At 47.5% G+C, this 27617-nt stretch overlaps 1 protein-coding gene across 16 annotated transcripts in view; it reads left to right on the plus strand.

Annotated features, from left to right (window-relative positions):
* The window catches only part of AGAP1 (ArfGAP with GTPase domain, ankyrin repeat and PH domain 1), a 558771-nt gene that overhangs the window by 400165 nt on the left and 130989 nt on the right, over window positions 1–27617 (plus strand). The window lies entirely within an intron of this gene.

Consider the following 27617-nt stretch of genomic DNA (forward strand, 5'->3'; position numbering starts at 1 on the left):
CTGCCTCCACGGTCTGTTCCCTCACCAGGCTAGTCGCCTAATTAAAGGGTTGACCCCAGTTCCCTTCTGTGCTCAGAGCCTCTTTTGTTTCTCTGCATGTGGCCAAGGAGAAAGCAGAAGCTTCCCGGGGTAACTGGCCGCAGGAGGGAAAAGGTGTAGTTTTTTTCCTCCCCATCAGAATGTTGTACTTTGCCCTCTGTCTCCTTAGTTCCTTCCTAGCAGCTATTTCCAGCAGCAGGTGCTGACCAGAGGAAACGCAGCCTCCAGTATCAGATCAGGGAGCAGAGGATGTCATGCCTGAAGGCCAGTAATTCTCCTTTTGCCTGGCAAAAGTCTAGAAATCGTTTTAAGCAGATGGTGGAGAAGGAGACGGTTGTCTATTGCTCTAGTACCTGGACCAAGTCTCTTAGCCTCTCTGGCCCTCAGTATCTTCATCTAACCATGGGTCTCAACCAGGGGTGATTTTGTCCCACTAGGGGACATTTGGCAATATCTAGAGACATTTTGGATTGTCACAACTGAGAGGGGTGGTGCCACTACTGGAATCTAGTGGGTAGAAGCCAGAGATGCCCCTAAGTACTCTGCAGTGCATAAGACAGCCCCCCACAACAAAAAATGGTCCTGCCCCAGCTGTCACTGGTGGCGAGGTCGGGAAACTGATCTAGACAGTGAAGACTTGGCCTCTGTGGTCCCTTCCAGCCACTATGGCTGAATTCCACCATCAACTAAATAAGAATCCTTCCCAAAGAAGAGGAAGCCTGTTTCCTTTCTCGAGAGGGTTGCTGCAGCTAACCCAAAGTGGCGCCTTGTCCTCAGCCAGACCGTCAGTTCAGCTTTGCAGACCGTCCCTACGGCAGAGGACACGGGACACGGCCAGCTCAGGGGAAGTCCCACTGCTGTTGCCGATCATGGCATTATGTGACATCCATCAAAGGCTCGCTGCTTGCCAGGCACAAGGACCCCACGAGCTGAGGACTGGTGTGGTCGCCGTTGGAGATGATGGGGAGATGATGGGGAGATGATGGGGAGATGATGGGGAGATGATGGGGAGAGGGCAGTTATGCTGACTCAGCAGGCTGGGGGCCAGGGCTGGCTTCCATCTCTCAACCACCGTGCTCAGCTGCCCCCAAGATGCTGTGGGAGAGAGGGAGGCCCCGCAGCAGGCCCAGCGGCCTTGGCTTCAGGCGTGTCTGTGTGCTGCCCGTACGAGGACGTGTGGATGACACACATTGAGAATCTTGACACCCTCCAGATTTAGAGCCCACAAAATGAGCCTACAAAGTGAAACTAAGAGAGAAATAGCCCGAATTCAGGTTCGGCAAACCGATTGTGCAAATCTAGAATGGGGTATCCAGCCTTGGTGGGGCAGACCTGGGCGTGTAGCTTCTCTGCCAAAATGCCCTCCAAACTTACCCTGCCCTGAGAGAAGGAGAGGCCTCTGCCCACCTCATGGGTGCGGTTCTGCCCAGACCTCAGCAGGCCTACTGGACTTGCTTGTGTGGCCACATTTCCAAAAGGACGTTGGCAAATTGGAACGTGTCCAGAGCGGTGGGTAAGGATGTAGAGAAGGGTCCAAACCCACATCAGATAGAGAGGGATTGAGAGCAGGGGGTGTCCAGCCTGGCTGCCCATCCTACTCTGGGGGTGCTTTTTAAAAATATGGGTTCCTGCGGCTGAGGGCTAGAGATGTTCTTCGTTTGCCCTGGGGTGGAGCCCGAGCAGTGGAGTGCTCCCCAGGGGTTTCTAATGTGCAGCCAGGGCTGAGATCCACCCTTCTAGGGGCGTGTGAATGATGTGTGTGATCAGGGTCCTGAGTAAGAAATAGGAGCCTTCTGTGTACATGCAGAGAGTTGAAGTAGGAGAAATGGGTAGAAGTTGCACGAAGGACAGTTTTGACACAAAGTAGCATGAAGTAATATGATACAACATAATGTGACTATTTCAAACTTTTTCCTCTTGCATCTTTTACTTCCTCCCTCACCTGATGACCCTCTTTCTGCTTCACTGATGACATGGGGGAAGGAAGGCTCCTCGTCTTCCCACGCCCAAACCTACCCCTGCCTGCACCTGGAGCTGCAGGGGTCCGACCTGCCTCCTGCTTGTACAAGGGATGAGGTGTCCCTGCCCTTGCAAAGTGTCCTCCCTTCCACCTCTGGACCCATTCTCTCTTGTTTCCAAAGGACTCTGTTTCCACATTTACCCCGTCTCCTTCCTGTACCATCAGATCGTTCCCAGTTGTTGGGTCATTCCTTCCAGCAGACAGGCCTGCCCTGACATCGCTCATCCTGGCTCCGCCGCCCTCTGTGGCTCCCATCCTCCCTCTCTCAGCTTCCCTTCTTAGCACACTTTCCCAGAACGGTGGGCCATACCCACGGTCTCCAGTTACTCACCTGTCACTTTCTCTTTGTCCCATCCCAGTCTGTCCTCCATCCAAGCTCTTCTCGAACACTGCTCTCATCCAGGTGGCCAGACCATCCACTGTGTCGTTCCCAGGGCGCTTCTTGGTTCCTTTTCTTTCTTTCTTTCTTTTTTAAAGATTTACTTATTTATTTATTTTCCTTTTTCTCCCCAAAGCCCCCCAGTACATAGTTGTGCATTTTTAGTTGTGGGTCCTTCTAGTTGTGGCATGTGGGACATTGCCTCAACATGGCTTGATGAGCGCTGTCAGTCCGCACCCAGGATCCAAACCAGCGAAACCCTGGGCTGCCGAAGCAGAGCACGTGAACTTAACGACTCAGCCACGGGGCCGGCCCATTGGTTCCTTTTCTTAATGTTCTTCTTAGTGGTGGTGACCCCGTTGACTGCTTCATCTTGCTTGAAACTCTCTCTTCTCTTGGCTTCTCTGACGACACCTTCTCTGGGTTTTCCTACTATTCTCTGGCTGCTTCTCAGTCATCTTCCTCCACTGTTGACCCCAGATCATTGACGTTGCTCAGGACTCAGCCTTCTCTCCCCCCTGCACGCCCTCCTTGAGTGGGTTTGACCGTCTGTCTAAACACTGAGGTCTCCCGAGTTCGTACGCCCAGCCTTGACCGCTCTCTCCTCCATTGAACACGTGTAACCGACTGCCCGCTTGGAAGGCTATGGACCAGCTCACACTCACTATATTCAGAGCAGATCTCCAGATTTCATTCTGAAAATCTGCGTTCTTGCCAGCCTTCCCACTGTCTCATCCTCCTAGTAGCTCAGGCCACAGGCACACAGTCGCTCAGAAATCTCCTCTTAACCTCGCCTCGCAGAATCAGTTCGTGTGCTTGGTTCTCTGCTTGACTTCCCAGAATACATCTTCTCTGTTAACCTGGATCTACTGCATTTGTGTCTCGTCGGGCCTGGTTCATCTCTTGCCTTTTATTCTTGCTTCGCTGAAGTCCACCAGACTCATCTTTAAAAACACAGACATGAGTCAGGTTGCCACTTCCCCTACACGGCTCTCTTGTGGCTTCCCCTTACATGTGAAACATTCCAGATATTTTATTTCTGGCTGACACAGCCCCAGCTGGCCTGGCCCCTGATGTTTCTTGAGTCCATCTCCCACCCCCTCCTCCCATCTCCCTCTCCATGGCTCCAGCCCACCCTTCTGCTCAGATCAGAGTGGGTCATCCATATCGCTCAGGGCTCAGTTCCTATGTGTCCACATCACCCCAGAGAGCCCCTCTGGTCCTTCTTGCACCCCTGCCCCAGCCTTCCTTTTCTTCTGAGCTTTACTGGGCACCTGCTTGTCCGTCTGTCTCCTCCCCAGTCACGAGTGCTCGCCCTGCCCACGCCCCCTTCTATCCCTTACCATGTCGTATTGTCTGAAATTAGCCTTGTTTTCTTGTTTCTCTTCTGCAAGAATGTGAACTCCGCAAGAAGAGAAGCTTCAAGCTCTTCTTGTCTCCATGTCCGCCAGTGCCTGGGGCCACACCCTGCGTATTGTCACAGCGTCCTTTGTCGTTGCTCAGTAAATCTGCCGATTTCGTTCATGAGTCAGCAAAATCGGCACCGACTCGGATAGTCACCAGAGCATCCCCAAAGAGGAGGGGGCAACGTGATGACAGAGGATGGCGCCGCATGCTTGCAAAATGAGCTCTGGGGCCTCTGCCAGTTTTATGGGATAAAATTCTTTGAATTTTTAAGATTAAGTTTTTTGGGTTTTTTTGAAACACAGCAGTTTTTGTGGTGCTTTAGAAACTGTTTCCTGACAGAGCTGGTTCCCCTCATAGACCAGAGCATGCTGATCGCCATGCGTAGTTTCTGGCAGAAACGTTTCCCGGAGCCTCAGAAGCACACCGCGCACGCGTGTTAAATTAGTTAACGGAGTTTAAAACGGAGTTTCCTACCTTAGGTGATCTGAACCCGTTTCAGAATCATCGGTAAAATCCATACTAAATCATGTAGGGATGATCAAATTAGGTGCATTTCACCGCAGTTATTTAATTTCACATTTAGCTTCATTTATTCCACAAATATTTATTGACCACTTCCTAAGTGTCACCCACCACCCTGGCCCTGGCAGTGGAGCAGAGATCAAAATGGAATTCCTGGGTCTCTGGAAGGGGAAAGGAGAAGAGACAGATAATCAATAAGTAAACAAATTGAAATATACTTTGTCAAGTGGCAAGAAGTCAGTTGGGGGTGAGAGGCGGCTGGCAGGTGCGTGTTTGCGTCTTGAAATAAAGTCCCACATAAATATGTGAGTTACTAAGCGTTTCTCCAACTGAGACTATGAAAGCAGTTTATTCATTCGTTCAGTCAACAGATACATAGTAAGTACTTGGTTACGTGCAGTGGCGCCCGGGGTATACTTGGAAGCAACCCCAGAGAAGACAGATGTGGTAATTGGGCCTTCAGTTCTGGGGAGAACTCAGTAGTCTGGAGGGTGTGGGGGCATCTCATGCAGAGGGAAGAGTGTGTGTGCGGAGGCTGAGAAAGCCGTGACCCATCCCGGGATCTGTGGCGGGTGGATGACAAGGGAAAATAGCTGGAGGTGAGGCCGCAAGGAACGAAGGAGGGTTATAAAGCCAGATGATGCAGAATAAGGAAAAGGATCCTAAAATGGTTTGTACTTAGGCCTGGGCAGCTGAGTGCCCTTTTGGTGTTCAGGGGAGAGAAGGATGCCCCTTTACAGGCTAATTCTTGAGTCAGTGTTGGTTATCACCTGATGCGTGGACAGCTGACACAGAGGTGGGTTAGGACAGAGTGGAGGAATCCAAGTCTAGGCAGCCCATGATTCTCCAGAAGTCTGGAAGCTTCCAGCAGAATTGTCACTGCAACTTGCATTGCTCATCCCCTTGGCGTTTTTAGTAACATCAACATTTTGGATCTCAATGCAACAATGTGTTATTGACTTAAATTTTTAAAGCTTCCTAAAATACAGAAGTCTAAAATTTTATAAAATTATTTAGTAGTTCTTTTTTTTTTTTTTTTGATCCCAGCAGTTTTAGTTGCAAACTTTCAGTTTTAGGGTAATTTTTTTTTTTTAGGATAGAAAGCATCATCTACCACCCCAACATCCAGTGACCTACAGGAAGTGTGTGTAGTATGCAAAGATTCATCAAATAGATATGATATTTTTCCAACCAGAAAGAAAATTTTAAGTGATCTTTTGTATTTGCAACATTAAAACATCTGATTTTATGACACTGTTTATTTTTAAGCAATATAAGACTTTTTCTCATGGTTTTATACCACTCTTGGGCCAGGAAAATGTTCGCTTTATACCTCTGTGCTTTGGTCAGGTCCTCAAGCTAGCAATCAAGTAGTTTAAGAAACTTCAATCGTACTGTCTCTCTGGTGTCTGTCAATTATTAGAATAAAATTTGGTCAAATCTTTTTCACTCCCTCCCTTGCTTTCTGTTATAGAATTTATAAATACATACAAAAAGGGAAAGACCTAAGCTAAGGGGCTTTAAAAATTTTAGGTAACAAGAAGAAAGAAAGGAGTGGAAGTGAGGGTGTGGAAGGAGTGGTTATAAAAATATGAGTAATTGTAAGATGATTAGAAGGAGAGAGAGAGATGGGTAGATAGATAGATAGGATGGATGGATAGATAGATAAGTAGACAGATAGGTAGGTAGATAGATAAAGTAGGTAGATAGGTGGATGGATAGATAAGTAGGTAGGTAGGTGGATGGATGGATGGATGGGTGAGTGGGTGGGTGGATGGATGGAGCTGACAGATAGATAGCTGTGTAATGGTTCATCAGAGTCATCCTCAAACCCTCTGTGTATTTTCTCCTTCAGCATTTGTATATTACCTTGGTTTCCCATTTTTAAACTTCTTTCAATGAACATATCTTTTGTTACATCTTTGCTTTATTATCTGACAGATAAGATTATTAACAGAAAGCGATATTAATATTAATTATACAATTATACTAAAATTTTTATATCACGAGGAAACAGATGGTTATTTTAAATGACTTAAAAATTTTCCTCTTTTATATGAAGAAACACTTTAAACATATTTAGTTATAAATGCAATTTTAATTGCTACATTATTTCTGCAGTGGGATTTTTAAAATCTTATTACATTTGCAGGGAAATATTTCTGTGTATATTTCAGAGGCTCTTAAAATGTGTACACATTTACAGGAAAACACTTACACTTAAAGTACATTTTTGGGGGGCTTAATATTATTAATAAATACATCATGCAATTCCTGCACCTGATCTTTTCATCTGGTCATAGTTCAAGAATTCAAGAGCTGCTCTCTGCAGCATCTGGTGAAGTTAACGACTTACAATCGTCTTTTTAGACTGTTGATAAACAGATAGTCCTTAGCTAGACTCTGAAATTGTGACTGAGATAAGCCTTGCTACTCTAGAAATATTTTCTATGTATAATATAATTGAGAAAACAGAATACCTCTACGTATTTCAAATTTTAACCTTCATTTCCCAAGATCGGAAACTCAGCCTTCCACCAGCTGCTGACTCCTCGTTTGTTTCCTGTCAAGCTTTGCATTAATGGAAAAAGTAAAATAAATATCACCACTCCCCAGAACAACACCCCGGAAATCTTCCGTCTGTCTGTTGATTTCCTTTGACATCTAAACATCTGGGAAAGCCTGTGTCCAGAAGCACCACTTCCCCGTCCCTAAGCAGGTGCCTTTATGGAGGGGGTACAGAGGGAAATTGAAGTCTGGGGGCACGTCATGCCCCCATCAATTAGAAGGTAGTGGCAGCGCCAGCAAGACACGCAGGTCAGGCCCCCGGATGAGATTTGTAAGGCTGAGGCATCCATTCAGGCCACACATTCTGGGAAAATTATCACCATACCGTACCGTGTGGAGCAGTCAAGGTTTGGGCTCTGACCTGAGCCGCGCCTGGTCTGTATACTCGCCTTTCTTCTTCAGGCCGGCAATACTGTAAACCAAGTGTTGGCAACCCAGTCATGTTCATGCAAGTTCCTGGACAATTAATCTTTTTTAAAAAGAAATTATTTGTTCTTGCATACAGTATTCCTTTTTTTTCCTTAAAATTTTATTGATTATGCTCTGTTTCTCATTTTTAAAATATTTTCATTCCTAGAAGCATGGATAATTAATGTACTAGTGGAAAAGTGCTGCTAGTAAATGGATGTGACAGCTACGGTGTGGCTGGAACACAATATGATGTTAGTGTCAGTTGTGCATATTTCAACCTATTTTAGTAAGCCTGTCGTCTTCCTTCTGGCAAATGGGTTAACAACCATTTTCCTTTTTAATTTTTGCAATAATAATTTTGTGGTTTTCCCTAATTAGAAAACATTACATTTTACATAAATTAAAAATACAGAGAAGATATTTGCGCTTTTTTTTTTTTTTTTGGTGAGGAAGATTGACCCTGAGCTAACATCTGTTGCCAGTCTTCCTCTTTTTGTTTGAGGAAGATTGTACCTGAGCTAACATGTATGCCAATCTTCCTTTATTTTGTATGTGGAACCATCACCACAGCATGGCTTGATGAGTGGTTTGTAGGTCTGCTCCCGGGATCTGGGCCTGTGAACCCCGGGCCACCAAAGCAGAGCACACAAATTTAACTACTACACCACCAGCGTGGCCCCGCTATTTGCTTTAAAAATGAAAACTCCTACACTAAGCTTTTAGTTTTGCGGCTGCATCCTCTTCCAGTTCATGTATCTGTGTTCTTATTTATAAAAAGATTGGATTGTATCACAACCAGCTTTAACTATAGATAAGTTAAGTTTCCATTCTATCTGAAAACAGTTCAGAAGTTTGAAACAACCTCTATGACTAGCAGTAGGGTATTGGTTAAATAAATTGTGGTGACCCCAAAAGGAGATACCATTGTAGCCATAAAAATGTTGCTTTCTATGCAATAACTTGGAAAGATGTCCGTGTAAACACTAGGTGTCACTGTCTGTGAACCGGCTTCAGCATCACTCTCATGTGACCCCACCCCAGGGCCTTTTCACATGCTGCGTTGGGGAACTTCTCCTCATATGCGTGAGGACTTTGTGACCCCTAATTTCAAATTGCCCAGAGCCCTCTTGCCTGCTCTTTCTCCACACCACTTACCACCTGCTAACAACCTTTGTAATTTACTCATTGATTTTATCATCTGTCATCTTCCCCCACTAGAATTTAAGCTTCTTAAAGGTGAGGACTCCGTCTAGTTCACCTCTGTTCCCAAGATCTAGCACAGTCTCCCTCAGTCAGTTGCCCATGAACTTCCCCTTGGCCTGTATAGAATGGTATGAACAGCTGAATGTTAGGATGTATCACGTGGGCGCCTTGGATTCAGCACTTTATATACATTGTTCATTAAATCTACTGTACAACTCTGCGGGGTGGTACTATTATCCCCGTTTTCAAATGAGAAAACGGAGTCTTAGAGAACTTGAGTACCTTGCCCAAGGTCACACAGCTGGTGATGATCAGGTGCATGATGTGCAGATGGAAGCCCACACTGTGGGTGGGGCTGCCTGTGCCCCCACCCGCATGGAGTGTGTAGAAGTCACCGGAAGGGAAAGACTGAGGGAGTTACGAAAGATTTTAACTGTTTTTCGCTTGTTCTATTTTCAACTTTTAGCCTTGGAAACGCATTATTCATGTGAAGACGTTTCAAATAAAGTTGTTTTCAAATATGAATTCTGTGGTTAGGACACAAATTAAGAGGTAAATGTTGGACTTTGCTGTGGGCATCTTCAGTTTGAAACTTTATCAAAAAAGTGAGAGCAGTGAGTCTGTCTCGGTGATGAGAAACAAGTGGTCCTTGACTGGCGGTGATAGAGTCAAGAAGGGCAGAAAAGAGCAAAGGGGGCGTTTGGGGCTTCGGGTGTGGGGGCAGCAGTGGGAGAGCCGGGAACTGAGAGGACAGAGACCAGGGTCAGACCAGAGCAGGACACCCGGGTCCCTGCCTATATTCTGCCACTTGGCACACAATGAAGACAACTGCAGAGATACAAGAAAACCCAGTTCAGTTCAGAGCAACCAGGCGAAATGAGGGTGCATCTCTGCAGAGCCTGGCCCGTCTCCTGAAAAGCAGACATCGTGCCAACAGTAAGAGGAGTTATTCACAAGCATGAAGTGGCTGCAGTGGGATGAGGCACGACTTAGAGCTGCGTTCTGTTGAGTAAATTTTAATGGTTAATAGCGAATATTCTTGTCTGCCTGAATCCAGTTTTGCCCAGCCCTCCTCCCTTGCCCTTGCAGGCACAGCTTGAATAAATAGGCTTGTTTTCGAGAAGTACCAGATGTGAAGTCAGATATAGACAGGCTCTTATTTTCATGTATAATTTCATTTTTAATGTTTTCCCAGAAACGTATTAAAGTTGACTTTGTACGAATTGTAGCTATACCACCTCACAAGAGAGGGGCGGCAGGGCTGTGTTTTCCCAAAGGAGCTAGAAAATGCTGTGAAATTCCTAACGATGCCACATCTCAGCCTAGTCTGCACTGTCTCCGTAGCATCATCTTGTTCTCTTTCTTCACAGTTGAACAGATCCGCTTAAACCCCCCAGTTTCCAAGGCTGTGTAGATTTGCCACTCTGGGCATGCCTTGTGGATTCCCTTTTTGTGCCCGTTTTGCATATTAAGTTTATAGGTGCCACGTTCTTTTCTCTCATTCCACCATCTTCTTTTTCCCATTTTCCACTCATCCTCATGGAATAAGAGCAAATTACGTTGAGTTGCCCCGGCTGCATAAACACCCTGGCAGAACTGAGCTAGCCACGCTGCCTCCCCCTAGCCTGTGGGATGTTCCTGCCCATCAGACAACGGCGGTTCAAAGGTCAGAGTCTCTGTTCGCGCAGAATGAAAAGATCTGCGAGAAAAGAGAGACACCTTCACCTGTGAAAAATTGTCCTGAGATCTAGACTTAGAAAACCAACTTGGATTTCATGGAAGAAAATATATACGCCCATTTCTTCCTTTTCTGTGGCCAGAGCCAGGGAGTCAGAGAGGACGCTAAAAATAGCAATGAGACTGCTCCCTCGCGCCCATCACTGCTGGGAAACGGAGAGCGCGGTGTCTGCTAGGAAAGCCAGTCGGGGTGGACAGAGGTCCACACTGGAGTCTGAGACGTGAAAGGTGGGGGGAGTGTGAGTGTCTGATGTGGGTTATCGCCCCAGGGGGCCTGGATAAACGTGAGAAACAGACCTTTCCAGTCTCATGCCCAGAGTACCTGGAAAGCCCTCTCTCCTGGTGGCGACTCAGAGTTTTCTGCACCCCAGCACTCCATAGAATCCCAGAGACAAGCAGGAGACAGCCAGCCAGTCCCAGGCAGGGCTGTGCTGGAGGACATCACAGGGTGTGTGGGCAGGAGCAATTGGTGAGCGTGTTTTCAAGAGGAAATTAGGGATCCTTGGGTACCTTCTGCAGGAGTGAGGGGAGAAGAGGAAAAGAAATGTATTCTGAGGACTGGGGGCTGGGAGGAGGCCCACATCCTGGTTGGGGAGGCTGGTGGGTAGTGGCTTCTTTGAATCTCGCCCCAGGGGATCAAAGGCAGCAGTGGGGGAGGAATGGGAATGAGCCATTCTTTGATGAATAGCAAGTGGCAGATTCCACTTCTCGCGCTGGGGCTGCTGCGCCCTCCCCTGACCCTCCATCAGCCACAGGGGGCTGGGCTCCTGCTTAAGGAAAGAGAGAAAAATGTCAGTTATTATGTTTAGGAACACAATCTTATCTTTCATTTTACTTTACAGCAATTTCCCCAAAGATCGACCATAGTGTCCGATTGAACTGTATTGACAAAATTTTAGCCGTGATAAAGAAAATGCTTTAAACTCACCGCAAATCCACCTCAGGATCTGCACACACTTCATTGTATTGTATTATATTGTATTTATCTTATTTTTGCCAGGACAAAGCCCAAATTCCAAGACAGCAGTAGAAGTAAAACGATAAAACTATTGTCGCACAAATGACATCAGTTCTTTTTTTAAAAGAATGTTCTAGAATTAATGCCGGATTGTGAACTGCTTTTTGTAAGAAGTAAGTTCAATCTTAGTTTTAAACTAAGTGATTAGTTTTAGAGATGACAGTCTGATTTCTCATTTTTGTGGAGAAGACAACTAAGAGTGACATGTTTGGCCAATGTTATGGAACTATTGAAAAGAGCTGTACTTTAAACAATACTTCAGAAACGAAATGATCTTTGGTCCACAATTTGGGATCAAGATATTATTCATGGTGTCTTTACCCCTGGGGTTATTTGTGAAGATAGTTATCCCAAGTATAATGTTTGACAGATTTTTCAGACAACGTAAAGTGATCTGTCCTGTTACAAACTTTTCCACTATTTACTGGTCCCAGGCATGTTTACTGACTTGCAGTTGACATGAGATCATCACAAGATTCGCTCGCCTAGAACACAAAAAATCAGGGCAGGTTTTCAGAGGGCCTTTTTCCATGTTTGTGAAACCCCTTACTTGCCCAAAGTTGAATGGTCATAATTATTAGATTTCCTTTGCACTTTGTTCTTTTTGTCATTTTTGGAAATGATTTCAGAGTGAGATTAAGATTGTGGTGACAGTATGTTAATAATTATGTGGGAAGCAGGCATAAACTTGAGTTGTCCCAGGCAGAGCAGGACGAGTGTCACTCTAGTTAAGGTGATTCCTGTGAGGACCCTTAAATGTAGCCTTTGGTTTTCACGGGTACCATCCGTGGGAATCATTTGTTTTATGCCCGGACAGAATCAACGATAGCCTCACATCCTAGATGATCCGAATCTGGGTTTCAGATACGTCACCCGAGGCTGCCTGCCGGTCCCTTCATGGACTGGGCAGTTTTTACCCCATCAAAACTTAGAGCTTGCCAAAGTAGGAAACTGTCAGGCTCTTTTGCAAGAAGGAGAAATCTTAACTACAGATTTGGGGTAGAGACAAAGGAGTCCACTCTGATCTACTCATTTGCCCTCTGGTTTGGGGAAGCTTCTGTCATCCTACCTGCTACATATACGTGACCTGGTAAATATTTTAGATACAGTTTTTTAATAGTGTAGTCAAAAGAGAAAGGTCATTAGCCTCATCTTCTTATTAATGCCACACCAGATTGATTCCAATATTTAATGTACAGATGACCTTAATATCTCAACTTCTTTATTCAAATGAATTGCTGCAGCCGCGCTCACCTGCCGCTAGTTAGAGACCTGAGTGGGTTGATAATGTCTAGTTTTCAGGCAGAAGAAGTTAGAGGTTAACCCCAGCCTTGGAATCTGCATCAAGTATGTATCGCAGTCATTAGTCGTTAGTGGTAGGTTAGCAAAATTCTAGAACAGCAGGAAAGAGAAATATTCCCTTTTCAGTGGCTGTTGAAGAAGTCATGTAACACTTAAAACATAAAATTCATAGGACAAATCCTCACATTTAAGTATGGGACCTTTTTTTTTCCCCTATATTTTTCTCAAAAGCGTTTATTTTGTTAAAAGGTTATACAGGTACAAAGCAGATACCCAGAGCAGCTCATGATGCGAGTTTAGGTAAATGTATTTTGAGTACTTCACGTCAATATGTAGTGATATAGCTTTACAAGTGGATTAATCTGTTAGGTTTTTACGCTGTTAATCGTATCTCTTTTTTAAACCTGTAATATCTTTCTGTTCTGTTTGCTGCTATTTCCCTAGGGCCCAAAACAGTGCCCCCCACAAAGCAGGCGTTGGGTGGGTATTTGTCGAATCAGTACATATCTCGTGTCTGTGTGCACGCACACATGCGTATGCACGTGCATGTGCTCCCTGGAGCATGTCAAGGTCATGCTCCTCTAAATAATGAGCTTCATCACCTGTGGCCCTCGGTGGGTACAGTTTGCCCTCCCCCAGCTCCAGAACTTCCTGTGGGAGACCATCATGGATGGGTTACCAATGGAAATGAACCCTTTAAAGCTTCCCCATGAGCTGAGTGGCTCAAGGAGCAAGCGAGTCCACTCAGTAACCACAAGCCCCTTGACTGGGCCAATTGTTAGGGCCCAGGTGTGGCGGAAAGGAATGGAGTTTCTGAGGCCTGCAGGGCCTCTCTTTCAAGTGGCCCGCCTTCTGTTTGAGGCACCTGATACCACGGTGCTATCACTCCCCTCTCTGGTTGGCTTGCCACCCACCATCAATAAAGGCTTGGGAACCACAAGGCTCCCTTTTCATAATCAAACCTCCTGTCCCATGGTTTAGGAAACAGTAGTGAAATCACACAGAACAAGAAGTTTTTCAAGTATTATTTTAAGTGTTGAGAACGTATCATTTCTTTGACTTTGCAAATTAGCATTTGATTTTGTCCCCAAAAAACCCACTGTTGACCTCAGATATAACAAAACATTAGATGTGATGCCCAAGGGAAATCGAGATCTCTGTAAAAAGTAAACATAATTTATCATCTTCATATGGTAATAATTTATCCTCTAAAGTGGTCAAAACTGTAAGGATATTTCATACAGATTTTTTAGCTAGGATTTAAATATATAATTATAGATACACTGGATTTTTGTTTCCTCCAACATTCAAAGACTTTACTCACATTTATGTTCTTTGTACTACAGTTTGCATCTTGGTGCATTTCTTTTTTGAAAAGCCTTTTTTTAAAAAAAAAAAAAAAATTTTTTTTTTTTTTTTGAGGAAGATTAGCCCTGAGCTAACTACTGCCAGTCCTCCTCTTTTTACTGAGGAACCCTGGCCCTGAGCTAACATCGTGCCCATCTTCCTCTACTTTATATGTGGGACTCCTACCACAGCATGGCGTGCCAAGCGGTGCCATGTCCACACCGGGGATCTGAACCGGTGAACCCCGGGCCTCCGAAAAGTGGAACGTGTGAACTTAACCGCTGCGCCACCGGGCCGGCCCCCTGAAAAGCCTTTTGAATGAGCACTTGTTTTTGTTTAGTGCCCACTGGCTCCTAGGCACATACAGAGGCACATACCACGTAAGAGGACACCCCCACAGAACCAAAGCATAGCACTCAGACGGTGACGAAAGGGGACAGTGTCATGAGGGCGCTGAGAAGAGGACAGCCTCCTCCGCATGGGGGGCTGGGGAGGACTTCATGGTGAGGGTCTCTGGGCCCTCCTTGCCCTGCTGCTGCAGGCATCCAGCTGTCTGCTGTCGGCACTGTAGTTGGTCCAACTTTAATTGTGGCATATCTAAAAGTATATCTCAAGATCCTCTCTAATAGTTATCAGAACTTTTCCCCCTAAATTTATGATCTTCTTTTGCTATCAGTAGCGTATGTTTTTTGCGTCGCGGTTCCGTGCTGCGAGTCCTTAGTGTCAATTTGTAGGATGATTGTTTTAAAAGCCTTGATTGCCCACTGCAGCTACGTTTGCATGGTTTTCAGGATTAAGGGAGGCCAGAAGCCTGCCAGTGACTCTCCACCCTCTGAGCTTCATTTTTGTCCACAGCACTTATCAGCCCTCTAATGTGTGTGTGTGAGTGTGTCTATATGTGACTATGTACATGAGTTGTGTGTGTGTGTGTGTATTTATTGATAACATCTCCCCAGTAGAACGTAAGCCATTGAGGACAGGAGCTGTGTTTTACTTGCCTCTGTGGTTACAGCGCTGGAAGAGGGTCTGACACTGGTGAGTGAGTCTGTCCTTTAGTCGGTCAATTGTTCTCGCACCACACTGAGTGCATGGTCAAAGCACCATGTTGTGCTGCATCCTCTTGGTTCTCTTTGGCGCGTGACAGGAAGGGAGGAGTTGGGATGGCCCTTGGCCTGTGCAGCCAGGTGGGGAGAGTCGCTGTTGATCAAGGTGGATAGGCAGCAGGTTTGGGGTGTGGCAGGCCATGAGCAGGTGTTCAGGAGAGCTGTTTTGCCCATTTTACATGAAGAAATTGAGGCTAAAAAGAGATGAATTACCCAAAACCACGCTGCCAGGTGGCCAGGCTGGGATTTCAAACTGTCTTTCGGATTCTACTGCTCTGCTGGCTCCTTTTCATGGAACCCACGTGTGCTTCTCTCCCTGCCGTCCATCTCCTTCCTCTTATGTGACTTGATGTTGGCCATGCTGAGAACCGTGGACTTACTTATCAGGAGGTGGGCAGGGTAGGAGCCGAAATGCGAGTCGGCCAACAGACAGTATCCAGGCTTGAAAGATGTGATGGTTTGTTGACCTCACTCGCTGCTGGTGGGAAAGGCACAGAACTTCCAGAAGTGGTTTTAGCAGCCTGTATCCAGAGCCCCACAAATACTCATTTTCTTGGACTCATCTTGAAAACTGTCCTGATGTAATAATTCCAAATATTAAAAAGATATGCCAAAGTGTTGCTTTATGGTCAAAAATTTGAAATCCATCTAAGCAGTAGGGAAATAACTAACAAACTGAGGCACATTCTGCTCTTTATGAGGTTAAAAAAAAAAATCCAATTATTTACCTTTTTGACATTTGACCCTGGAGCAATGGGATGATATGTCACAACCAAATTACCTCTTTTTTCCGTCTGGGCTTCTGGGTATCAGGTTTTCTTAAAGCTGGGGACACCATCGCTCTACTTTTTCAAACCACATGATGTCAGTAGATTAAGAGCAGGGATGTGCCATGAAGAAGCAGCCTTGTTTTGGTGTGTTTCTGGACCTTGAGCGGAATGAACCGGCTGAATATGTTCAGGACCCTGGACAGAGCCCTCTCTGGCTTTGCCTAGCTAGGGCCAGCCTTCCCTACCTCACACGAGGACATCTTCTTGTGCTGGTTGGTAATTTGACTCCATGTGACTTCCAACAGAAGCAGCTAGGTTTCTAAAGATGGGAAATGTACGTTATCAAAGAGGGATCATACGTTTAATTAACTTCCCTATTTAATTAAGTTTTCTCCTAGACATGCTCAGCCTTTCCCCAGCCTGCTCAGCCAGTGGAGCCTCCCGCTGAAACAGAATCTCTTTGTAATTTAGCAGCCCTAAGCACCAAACTTGAGAAATGGTTGTGGCTGATTATGTAAAAAGAGATGAGGCTGCAGAGACAGGGATTTCTTGAAATGATTTCATTCTCACCTAACAGTACGGCTCAGAGTCCTTTACGGTTTTTGGAGTATGCTGGATTAGTTTAAACTGTGTGCAACTTGCATCCAGCTAAAAATCCGGTAGAGAACAGTTTGATTTTCCACCCTTAAATATAAAATGGTGACTTGTAACCCCCTGACACGTTCCTTCCTGGCATGTTCCCACTCTGACTTCCTGAGGTTTCTGCTTCACTTGACCACACTACATGTTCTTTCTTTCATCCCCCAAAATAAGATGATGGTACTCAGTGCAAGCTGGCCATCGGGAGCCTGAGGAAAAACTAAAGGGACTCGAGGGTGCCATTCCAAAGCCTGCCGTAGTGGGCAAGAAGGGGGAGATGAAAAGATGATGATGGCACAAAGTGAACGGCGCGTGCCAAGAAGTCGGAGAGTAGAGAAATGTGACTTGGGGGGGAGGGGACATAAACTTGAGAAGAATGAGGCTGTGGCACCCACCGGCATGTGCTGTGCTCCATGGCACAGGCAGGAGGCTGACACAACTCCCTTGGAGAAGGACAGAAGGTTCCAGGGTCCACCATTGGTCTGAGGCATAGAGCCAGGTCCTAGCAGGTGACTGGAGGCTCAGGCAGCCACATCACCCCCTTTCAAACTCAGCTTTGTGGCCCAAGTCTTGTGAACAGCCTTTTGCTTAAGTTTCCGAGTGTCCTCAGGCCCCCTCCTAACCCTCCGCTCTGACACCATCCCTACATCTGGCCAGACTGCCCAGTGTCTTTTTTGTCATCCTTATTTGATAGCTTTGTAACATTTAACACAATGACCACACTCTGTTTTTTTCTTTTTTAAAAAAACAGCTTCATGAAGATAGAACTGACATCACATACCCTTCCTCTATTTAAAGTGTACAGTCGATAGTTTTAGTATATTCACAGATATGTGCAACCATCACCACAGTCAGTTTTAGAACATTTCATCCCCTCGAAAAGAAATCCGAGCCAGCCCTGGGGATCTAGTGGTTAAGATTCGGGGATCTTGCTGCCACCGCCCGGGTTCGTTTCCCAGTCGAGGACCCACACCACTCGTCTGTCAGTTAAATACTGTGGCAGTGGCAGTGCACACAGAGAACTAAATTAACAACTAGGATGCACAACCGTGCACTGAAGCTTTTAAAAAAGAATAAAGGAAACCCTGTACCCTAATTAGTGATCAGAATTTGTGCCTTTTTTTTTTTAAGGCTTTACAAGCCTATTTCAGTAAGTAAGGGCTTCATGTAAATGAAGATCAAATTTCCTGAATTCTAGTTGATTCGGCTTCATTTACAGAGACATCTTGGTGGAATTGAACGCGGCCGGGTAGGAAACGCTCTCCCCCATATTTTCTCTCCGTTCTGGCTCCTCCTATTGTCATCCTTTCCTCCCCACTTTTGTAACTCAGTCCAGCACCGTGTTATCTCTTCCTTTCCCCCAACACCTGTCATCTTCCTCGACCCCCCATCGTGTCCCCGCTGCCCCTTCTTCTGACACCGCGCACCTCTGTGTGAGCGCCGTGTGCGGCAAAGGGGGACCGGACAATGTGCGCGTCTCTGAAACATCTTCAGAGATGGGGATTCAAGTAAACCTCCTCCTGTTGAAAGCCCCCGTCAAAGGGCCTGTGCGATGGGGCGAGGTTTTGAACTTCACTTCACACTCACCTTTCAACAGAGGCCGGGATGTTGTGGTTTCCTTGGATGGCAGAGGTGGCCTGTTCTTTATTTACCAGCCAGCACATCTCTCTGAGCTTTCGAGAGAACAGAGCCCTTATTAAAGATCCAAATGAGCTCTAGATGGCCGGCCTTGTTTCAAAGGAAACGGGTTTTAATTTATCAGCTCCTAGGATGACCTCATCTTGAGTTTTCAGAAGGTCTCACCCCTCAATTGGTCCCTACCACCGCCGACACCAACAGATAGCCCTGTCTTTGATCATTTTGAATTCTTTTAATACTAAAAACTGATTTTTAGCAATGTATTGTTCCTGATACGGCCAAATGAGTAAATTAGGGTATATGGGAAAGCGAAAAAGAAAGGAGGGCTAATGTGCATACCCCTATCCTTTTCCTTTTTTTTTTAATGGGGATGCATGCTTATGAATATAGCATCTTAAAGCGTTTTGTATCTTTAATCAACACATAGGAAATTAACAGTCAGCCGGCCTTCAGGACCATTAGCAGCTCCTCCAGACAGTGTGGGTGTCTCCCTGCAGCAAATGCTTGGTGTCCCCCCTCCATTTCAAGCCTGCCAAGGAAGAGTGGCGGGAGGTGTCCCTCCGGAGCGCCCACCGCTCCCTGAAATACAGACTCCAGAGTCTGAGGAAAGGCCTGGCCTCTGACCTTGATGGGGGCTGGGGAGGTGCATTGGGAGGGCCAACAGCAATAGTCACAGCAGTAATAGTTGTTGCAATCATAACGGTTGCAAGGATGCACGGCTCCATTCTAGCACGGCGCAGAAGGACTCCTCCCCCTACAGGTACATTTCAAGACGCTTGGGAACAGCAGGGACCATGGGAAGCACACACACGGGGCCCGGCCTATTTGACTATCAGCCGGGATATCAAAACCCTGTCCGCACACCTGGCAGTGACGCCTCTCACCGAAGTCAGCTCCTTGCAACAGTTCATCAAAAATGGCCTAGCTAATGATCGGCTGGGCAGATAATCGGAGGAGAGTTAATTGTAAGGTTCGATATGGCATCTTGTCAGCAGAGATAAGTTGTCACGTTTTCCACTTGAGCTGAAACTAAATGATTGTAAAATAAGTTATGAGTGTCCTTGGGCCTGTCTGCCGGAATGATAGCTAAGAATACATTCCTGGCCCATCAGTCTCAAGCAGGCTGCTTGATATTTATGCGAACGGAATGTTATTTTATTTCCCCTCTAGTCATGCTTGTCAGCTCTCCCAGTGAAAAGTGAAGCTGCTTCTTTGACTCATACTTCACGTACTGAAGCTCGGAGAGACTGCAGATTGTTATCATTATTGCTCGTATTATATATTTTTTGGGGTGTGCGTTGAACATTGATGCCCGATTGGGAAGAACTAATGGCCAACATTGAGCGTGCAGGATGGCGGTGGACTGGCCCATCCCGGCTCAGCGCCACGCGTCTCTGGGACTCCACGACCCTCCGTCAACGCCGGTTTAGATGCGGAGTAATGAGGCGCTTGCTTTTTTAATTTGGCGTGCCTTTTTTCTCTTCGCCTCTCCCCTCCCATGTTTAACGCTGTCGACCGCCGGCGTCTGTCCCCGTGCCCAGTAATTGATACAAAATAAAATGCGTTATCTGTATTCAGTCGGGAGGAGCCGATGGCGTTCCGTGGGCTGCGGCTGGAGCTCATTTACAGCGTCTGAGGCCGGGCTTTCGTGCCTCTTCCTTTGAGAGGTACCTTGGCAGGCTGGAGGAGTCGTCGGAAATGGGAAAGCACAGCATGGGAGCCGGGAACTCTTTGATTGCTCATATTTTAAACCAGGGGAATGTTAAACAACTTCTCTCGAAGGGAAGTTCTCGAGGCCTAGAAGCCCAGGGCATTAATATACCAGCACCAGGGCTCAGTACCCAGTTCACTAGAAACTGAAGCTGTTTCCACAGGCTCCCCCAAGCCTGGAGAACAGGCAGGGCCTGCCGGAGTCCTGTCTCCCGTCACGGCCTCCCTGACCATGGGCCCTGCCCCTCCCTGACCTCTGTCATCATTCGCCACCGTGATCACCTTCTTGTGGCACAGTGGTGGCTCCCCCGTGTTGTTGGCGCTTCTGCTGCCCCAGTCAGGCCGCCTGGTCCTGGCACCTGGAGCCTCCTCTTACTGCAGGAGCACTTCTTGCATTGGCAGCTGCCTGTGCTCGCCCAGCCGTCCACTCCTGAGCTGTACCTGCTCCCCGTGACCCTACCCCAGGACACGTGGTTTCCCAGGTACTTGTGTGCCTGCTTAGCCCACCCACCGTAGACGCCCACCCTCACAATGGTTACAGTGCCAACGCTTGTCCTTCCTCCAGCAAGAAACTTGGAATCACATTTCCAGGGCCTGGGCTGTGGATTATTGGAGCACTGACATGGAGAGGCAGAAGACAGTGGAAAGGGTTGGGGGCTCCACCCTCACCTGCAGGATGACCTGGGAAGTCACTGCCCAGCTTGTCATCTCTAAACCGGGACGAGGACAGTTCTCTGGGTGGGCCCTCGGCCCTGTGAGCAGCAAATCAGGCAGTGGACGGGAGTGCTTTGTGGATCCCGAGGAGCTCCGTGCACATCACTGACTTTATGCATACTCCTCCTTGTCTGAGAAAGAATTGACGGGGCTTACATGCCAGTCCTGCTTTCTGTTTCCATAATTGTGATTGTTGCTTTTTTATTGTATGACGACACTGTGTCAGCTTAAAAGCTCGCCTTTCTTCCTCTCCCCCTCCCTCCCTCCAGTGGCCACATCAGGGCTCGTGTTTCACATTTTCTCTTCTCCGCCCCTCCTCGCGCTGCCCCAGGGTCTTCTCCTGACTCAGTTTTACCTTTGTCTCCCTGTTACTCTCATTCTCAGGGTTCCGATGGCCCCAGCAGAGGTCCCAGAGTCACAGTCCTATGGCTCAGGGATGCCATAGGGCCGGTGTGGCTGTGCTCACCCTGGTGAAGGTAGACGTGCACACGGTCCCTCAACTTCCTTCTCTCTGCATGTAGGCGGCCTCTGGTTACATACGTTTACATGCATGCAATTGACATGCTCGCTATAGGCGTGATTCCCCCTCTTGATCCTCTGTCGAGTAGTATCACCCAAGAAAAATCATCTTCCATAAAGGCGTCAAGCAAGAAAGGAGATAGGCTTTCTTTCACTCATTAGAAATGCGCTCTGTGGGGACAGCGATATTTGCCCTTTTTCTCTCAGCATCCCGGGCGCCGGGACAGAGCTGGCTCACAGGGCAGAGTGCTCATGAAGTGCGTGTGGTGGATATGAGGTGTCTTTCAAGGGAGATGCTTTCGCAGTGTGAATAGAGTTTATTCATGGTCTAGTTGCTCACCCAAAAATAGGTTCCAAACCATCGAAAACTTACACGGCTGTGGTCTGAGGGCAGCACACTTGTGGTTAGTTTCAAAACGGGGTTGCAAAGTTGGTAGCTTTTCTGTATTATACACCAAAAAGCAGCACCATCCACCTGTGTGAGCGCCTCTCAAAGAGAGACCAGCTCTTTATAAAACGTGAGTCTACACATACGCGTAGAACCCCCGTTTTCATCACGAATGTGTCTCCGCTGTGTCCTGGTGAAGAGTTTGAACAGGGGCCCCTTCCTAAGGCTTGTGCTCTCATGGGGAAGGCTTCCAGGTAGCAAGGAAACATGCACAGGGGAGGTAGGGTCACCATGTGGTGAGTGCCATCTCTCAATGAGGCGGGGAGGGGCTGGACATGAGGCAGCTGTGGGCGATGGCCAGAATGGGGACCCCCAAGAGGGGCTCCCTCATTTGCTTTCTAGGACCCCAACATCCTAGTTTCCACCCTACTTGGCTAGCCTAAAGCCTCACCATGGCTTCTCAGGGAAGGGGGGGAGCCATGAACTGTGTGGGGTACTGCTGAGACTAATGCAATCCTGTTGGGACTTGTCCACTATGAGGCAGGGGCGGGAGCACTGGTGGCCTCAGCAGGGGCATGGCAGCGGCTGGTGGGATGCGAGCCGGAATGGAGTGGGGTCAGGCATGGACAGCTGTGACCAGGCACAGGCGGCAAGGAGGGGAAAGGCTGTGGGGGAGCTTTGCTTTAAAGAGGAACAGAAATGAGGTGGAAGCTGGGTGAGGGCGTGGGGTCAGGGAGGGTTTGTTAGAGATGGGAGATAAAATCACCTTTGATGAGGCCAGAGAGGGTGTGATTGCTGGGGGCAGCCACTCCTAAGCAGACGGCGGAATCCAGTTCATTGGGAGGAGGGGGCAAGGGTGCTTTCATGGGACAGGACAAGGGAGGCCCCCAAAGCCCATGGGGACCCGGGACAGGGACAGGAAGCAGGGTGCTGTCTTCTCATGGCTGCTTTTTTGTTTTCTGTCTTCAGGGAGATGAAAAGTGAGGTCCTCAGTAGGGTGGAGAAGGTGTGACGTGGCGTGTTGGAGAACAGGGAATGGATTTACTCCAGGAATGTAGAGGATTGAAGGGCAGGCCAGAGGTTGGTCCCCTCTCCCCAGCTTTGGAGCCATAAAAGTAAAGGAGACCAGTCGGCTGGGGACTGTGTTCCTCCAGCCAAGCCTGAGTACAGGCATAGAGCAAGAGGAGGGTGGAAATTATCAGTCGAGTTGGGGTGTCCTGGTCAGGAAAGATGGAGGGAGAAGGACATCGAGGGCAGAGTCTGAGCTGTGCGTGATGTCCCGACAGGGTAAGGGGAGAAATGGGACAAGAAGCAGATGTTAGTCGGTAAAGACTGAATGGGTCAATAGGTGAGCTCTCGGAGGTGGGTCCTAGTGTAAGTGAGCTGGGGCTACAGGACGTGGGCAAGGGCATGGAAGGCAAAAATAAGACCCACAGGGGCTGGTTCCTGCTGGTGGCGGGCCTGGGTTAGGACTGTGAGAGAGGGTACTGAGGCAGAGGGAAGGAAAGGGCTTCTCAAGGAGAAAGCAGAGCCCAAGAGGTCGGGACCTGGAGGGAGCACCCAGGAGGAGCTGGACGTCATCACCAGTGAGGATGGGGTGAGCTGCTGCTGAAGTAGACAGGGATGAAGGGGCGTAACCGGGAGTCAGCAGGCAGTGAGCGGGGTGGTGAGGGTGTACGCTTCAGAGGGGCTGGGCTTGAGGGTGGAGGAGCGGTCTGCAGATGGCAGGGAGAGCAGAGAGGACACCTGGCCCACCTGCATGCCATGTGGTGTGTGAGGGTGGGATTCCCAGTGCCGTCCCCTGGGAGGTGTGTCCCCAGGGAAGAGCCAGGTCAGTGCCAGGTGTAGCAAGCGTTCTGAGGTTACCCGTGTGAGGGAGTTTGCACTGACAGACCGTCATTCCAGAGGAGGCGTTTGACAGGTTGACGAAGACTAGAAAAACAATGCTGATTCTGCAGCTTTCTCACCATTGGCGTTTTAGAGCAGATGAGTCTTTGTCACAGGGACTGTCCTGTGTGTTGAAGGATATTTTTCAGCATCTCTGGCTTCTACCCACTATATGCCTGTGGTGCCTCCACCCCTCTCAGTCCAATAACCAAAAATAGCTCCAGACATTGACAGATGTCCCTGGGCCTGGGTTCCCAGTTGCAAGCCAGTGGACTAGTGGAAATACAGAGCTGTGTGGGATAGAGGGACTGGTGTTGAAGGATGCCAAGGGCAAGGAGGCTGTAAGGTGCTGATGTGATTGGCACTGCTGGTCCCTCAGGGGAAGGAGGGTGTCATTACTTCTCAGTATTTCCTTCTTAAGATTGCCACTTAGCTACCTGCTTTAAGTGAGCCAGGAATTTCTCCTGGAACGACACATATTCCAAGATACTCAGAAAACTTGGAAATGAGATTGCCATGTCCCTGTCACTTACTTTGGAAAAAGTGTTCTCCAGCTGAAAGGGAAGGAGATGTCTAGAAACAGACATCATTTTGGTTTCCAGAAAGGTGAATTCTGAGCCATATACCAGTGAGTTTAAGGTCTATCCCAGTAAGATTCTGAATTAGATTGTTAAAGGAATGCTTTGTGTTTATATAGAAAAGAAAATTTAATTGTGATTTAGTTGAATCAAGATAGTTTATTAAGGAGAAAAAATATTAAATGTATTTCCCTTTATTGTTTTAAAATTGTCAAAAATATGTGTAAGTTGGGTACCCGTCTAGCTTTCAACAAAGTATTTAACAAGATCGGTCCATAGTTTCTTTATAGGCAAGGTCAAAGGTATATGAGTTGGATGCAAGGACAATATGATGTATCTTGGTCTTGTTCAGTGATCACTCTCAGAAGCTTCCAGATGCAGAGTGGTGAATCTGAAAGTCTGAGCCTCGGTCTTGACCCATCCTGTTCAATATCTTTGTCATTGACTTGGATGGATACACAAGGCTGCATGCTCAGAACAGCCAAGAATAGCTGAGACAAGTGTGAAGGGTAGCAAAGCTCAGGGACTTGCCCTGCCATATGAGGGACCAAGATGACTGAGCCATAGCCTTGAAGAGCATGTGCTGTTGGAACACAGATGGATGAAAAGAGTCTTGGGAAAGAATAAAGAGCCCAGAAACAGAGCCATCACCCCTGTGGAAGCTGTTATATAACTTTAGAGCTTATGTGTATATTCTGGGTATCTTAAAAAGATATATTGGTACGTGCCTTAAGAAAGAACCGCTGGATAATGGAAGGGAGCCGAGGATGTTTATGTTATAATGGTGCAAGCACTGTGTGCTCAGCATTGTCCAGCTCACCGTGGGGGGAAATGAGCGTGCAAGTGAGCTCCAGATAACTGACAGACAGCCGTGTACAGAAAGCCCCAACTTGAGGACCAGTAAGAGTTCAGAGATGAGAATTGTTGGTTTAGGAGAGAACGTTACAGCAATGGAGTGACGTAAGGATTCAGACGCGTTGTTGGGAAAGAACATGGTGCAGTGAATTGAACGGATACCCGAGGGGCAGAGTGACGTAATGAAATGCCCGCCCTGCTGCCGTGGAGGGCGGTTGTCTTTGCTGTTCTCCTCCTCTGCCCCGTGATTGGTGTGTAGCTCAGTGAGGATGGGCACAGTCCTCGTGAGCATTGTCTTCCCATGGTCCGATGCCATGCCTGACACAGGATGGGTTCTTAACACCTAATAGGCAGAGAGGATGCAGCCAGAGGATAGAGACCTCTAAGACCTGGGCAGAAAATATTTGAAAGGAGCAAAAATATTCATTATAAGGTTCAAGCATCAGATAACATGTAAAAGGGTTGCTTTAGGGTCAGCTAACGATCTTAGGGTCCCTAGACCCCCTTAGCAACATCAGGCAGCTTCTGAGCCATCAGAAATTGTGTGCAAATATTGATTAGACTAGCCCTTTCTTTCTGGTAGTTACAGTTTTCATCTGATATTCAGTGGGATCTAGGATTTTAAAAAGATGGATAAGAATCGCTACTTTAGAAAATTAGTTTTGTAAAAGATGGGGACAACTTACAAGGTGAAAAGCTAGGGGGCCAGCCTGGTGGTGCAGGGATTAAGTTTGGACGTTCCGCTTTGGCGGCCCGCGTTCGGATCCTGGGTGCAGACCTACTCACGGCTTGTCAGGCCATGCTGTGGCAGGCATCCCACATATAAAGTAGAGGAAGATGGGCATGGATGTTAGCTCACGGCCAGTCTTCCTCAGCAAAAAGAGGAGGATTGGCAGCAGATGTTAGCTCAGAGTTAATCTTCCTCAAAACAAAAGGTGAAAAACTGAAAGGAGAGAGACCTCCTGGAGTTGGCCACACAGTCCAGGCCTGGGGGGTTAGGACCAGACCACGGGTGAGTGTGGCTTAAATAGAGATCAGGCAGCCAGCTGGAAAGGCTGTGCAAGAAAAGAAATGGTGACTGTGAATAAAGATTCATCCTGGAGTCCCAGCCTCCACAAGGCAGAGGCTGTGTCTTACTTAAACTTGTATTCCCTCCTGAAACAGCCACAAAACCAGCCGACAAGGGCTCAGGACTGTTCGCTGCACGTGGGTAAAGTCACCCAAGAGGTTTGCCGGATGTCCGGCCTCGGAGGATGGGAGTCTGGTAGAAATGGAAGCGTGTCAGTTTCAGGGGAGAAAAAGTGGCCGGACACTGAGTTGTCACAGTTCCTGCAACTCCTTAAAGTAGTGAATGGTATTTCAGCAGCATTTTGTGAGCAAGTGTCCACCCACAAAGAGTGGACCCTGTTGACACGGTCTAGGGGTCGGTGCCGTCGGGTGCTGCCCAGGTTCTCCTGCAGCAGCTTTGGGGCATCTCCCCCCACCCCTCCCAGGAGGGGTTCCGCACCTTTCCTCCACATGTGATGGGTACATGGGAAGGAGGTTGACCCTTTGCACCATGCAAGGATGGGCAAGGGGTCACTGGTCCTAGGATGTCAGGAAGTTGCATCCCAGGGCATTTTTGGAACCATATATCTATCTTAAAAAATACTGTAATTTGTATATTTTTACATTTCTCAATATATGATAAAATTTTCTAGAACTTCACAAAATGAAACTGCTTTAAATTCAGCTTGATTTCAAGGATCTTTAAATTTGAAATCATGTCATTCTTCTGCTCAAAACCCTGTAGCCGGTCCCCATTCCCTCAGAGTAAAGCCAGGGTCCTTATAGTGGCCTCGGAGCCCCTGCAGCAGAGCCCTTCCTCTCTGCCATGCTGTTCCCTACGACCGTCCCCACCAGCCCCAGCCACTCGCCTTCTTTCTGTTTCTGAAACCCACCAAGGCTTGCTTCCATCTTAGGACCAGGTTCTGGCTATTTCCTTCTCCCCCGGTCATCCACCAGCTCACTCCTTTACTGTCTTCAAGCCTTGGCTCAGTTGTCACCTTCTCAGCAAGACCTGCCCCGTCCACCCTATTTCAAGTGTCCCCTCACTTCTGCCACCACCTCCCCAACTTCCAAGCCTCCATGTGCTCCTTTTCTCTCTCATAACGCTCACCACCTGCTGACGTACTCCGGGTCGTGGCCCAGCTGCCGTGTAAGTGCCACTCACACCGGAATCTTTCTGTTTTTCTCAGTGATGGATCCCAAGCATCTCGAAAAGTGGCTGGCCCACAGTAGGTGCTTAAAAAATATTAGTTGGATGAATGATGTATATGACACAGAACTCTGTCTTTTGAGTTGCAACGATGCTGAATCATGAAATAAAGAATTCTTGGGGCTGGCCCCGTGGCCGAGTGGTAAAGTTCGCGCGCTCCGCTGCAGGCAGCCCAGTGTTTCGTTGGCTCGAATCCTGGGCGCGGACATGGCACTGCTCATCAAACCACGCTGAGGCAGCATCCCACATACCACAACTAGAAGGACCCACAACGAAGAATATACAACTATGTACTGGGGGGCTTTGGGGAGAAAAAGGAAAAAAAATAAAATCTTTAAAAAAAAATACAAAAGAATTCTTAAGACTTTGAAGGTGTTTGGAAGGTGTTTCTTCATCACTTTTTCAGTGTAATTTTTTGTTCTGGCTGAATTACATGTTCGTTCCATTCCTGGTCCTTTAGTACTATTTTGGTCCTCTCTTTGGTAAAGATAAAAACAGACAAAATATGGGCCGGCCTGGTGGCACAGTGGTTAAGTTCACATGTTCTGCTTAGGCGGCCTGGGGTTAGCTGGTTCGGATCCCAGGTGCAGACCTATGCACTGCTTG

The sequence above is a fragment of the Equus caballus genome, chromosome 6 (genome assembly GCF_041296265.1).
Source record: "Equus caballus isolate H_3958 breed thoroughbred chromosome 6, TB-T2T, whole genome shotgun sequence".
NCBI lineage: Eukaryota > Metazoa > Chordata > Mammalia > Perissodactyla > Equidae > Equus > Equus caballus.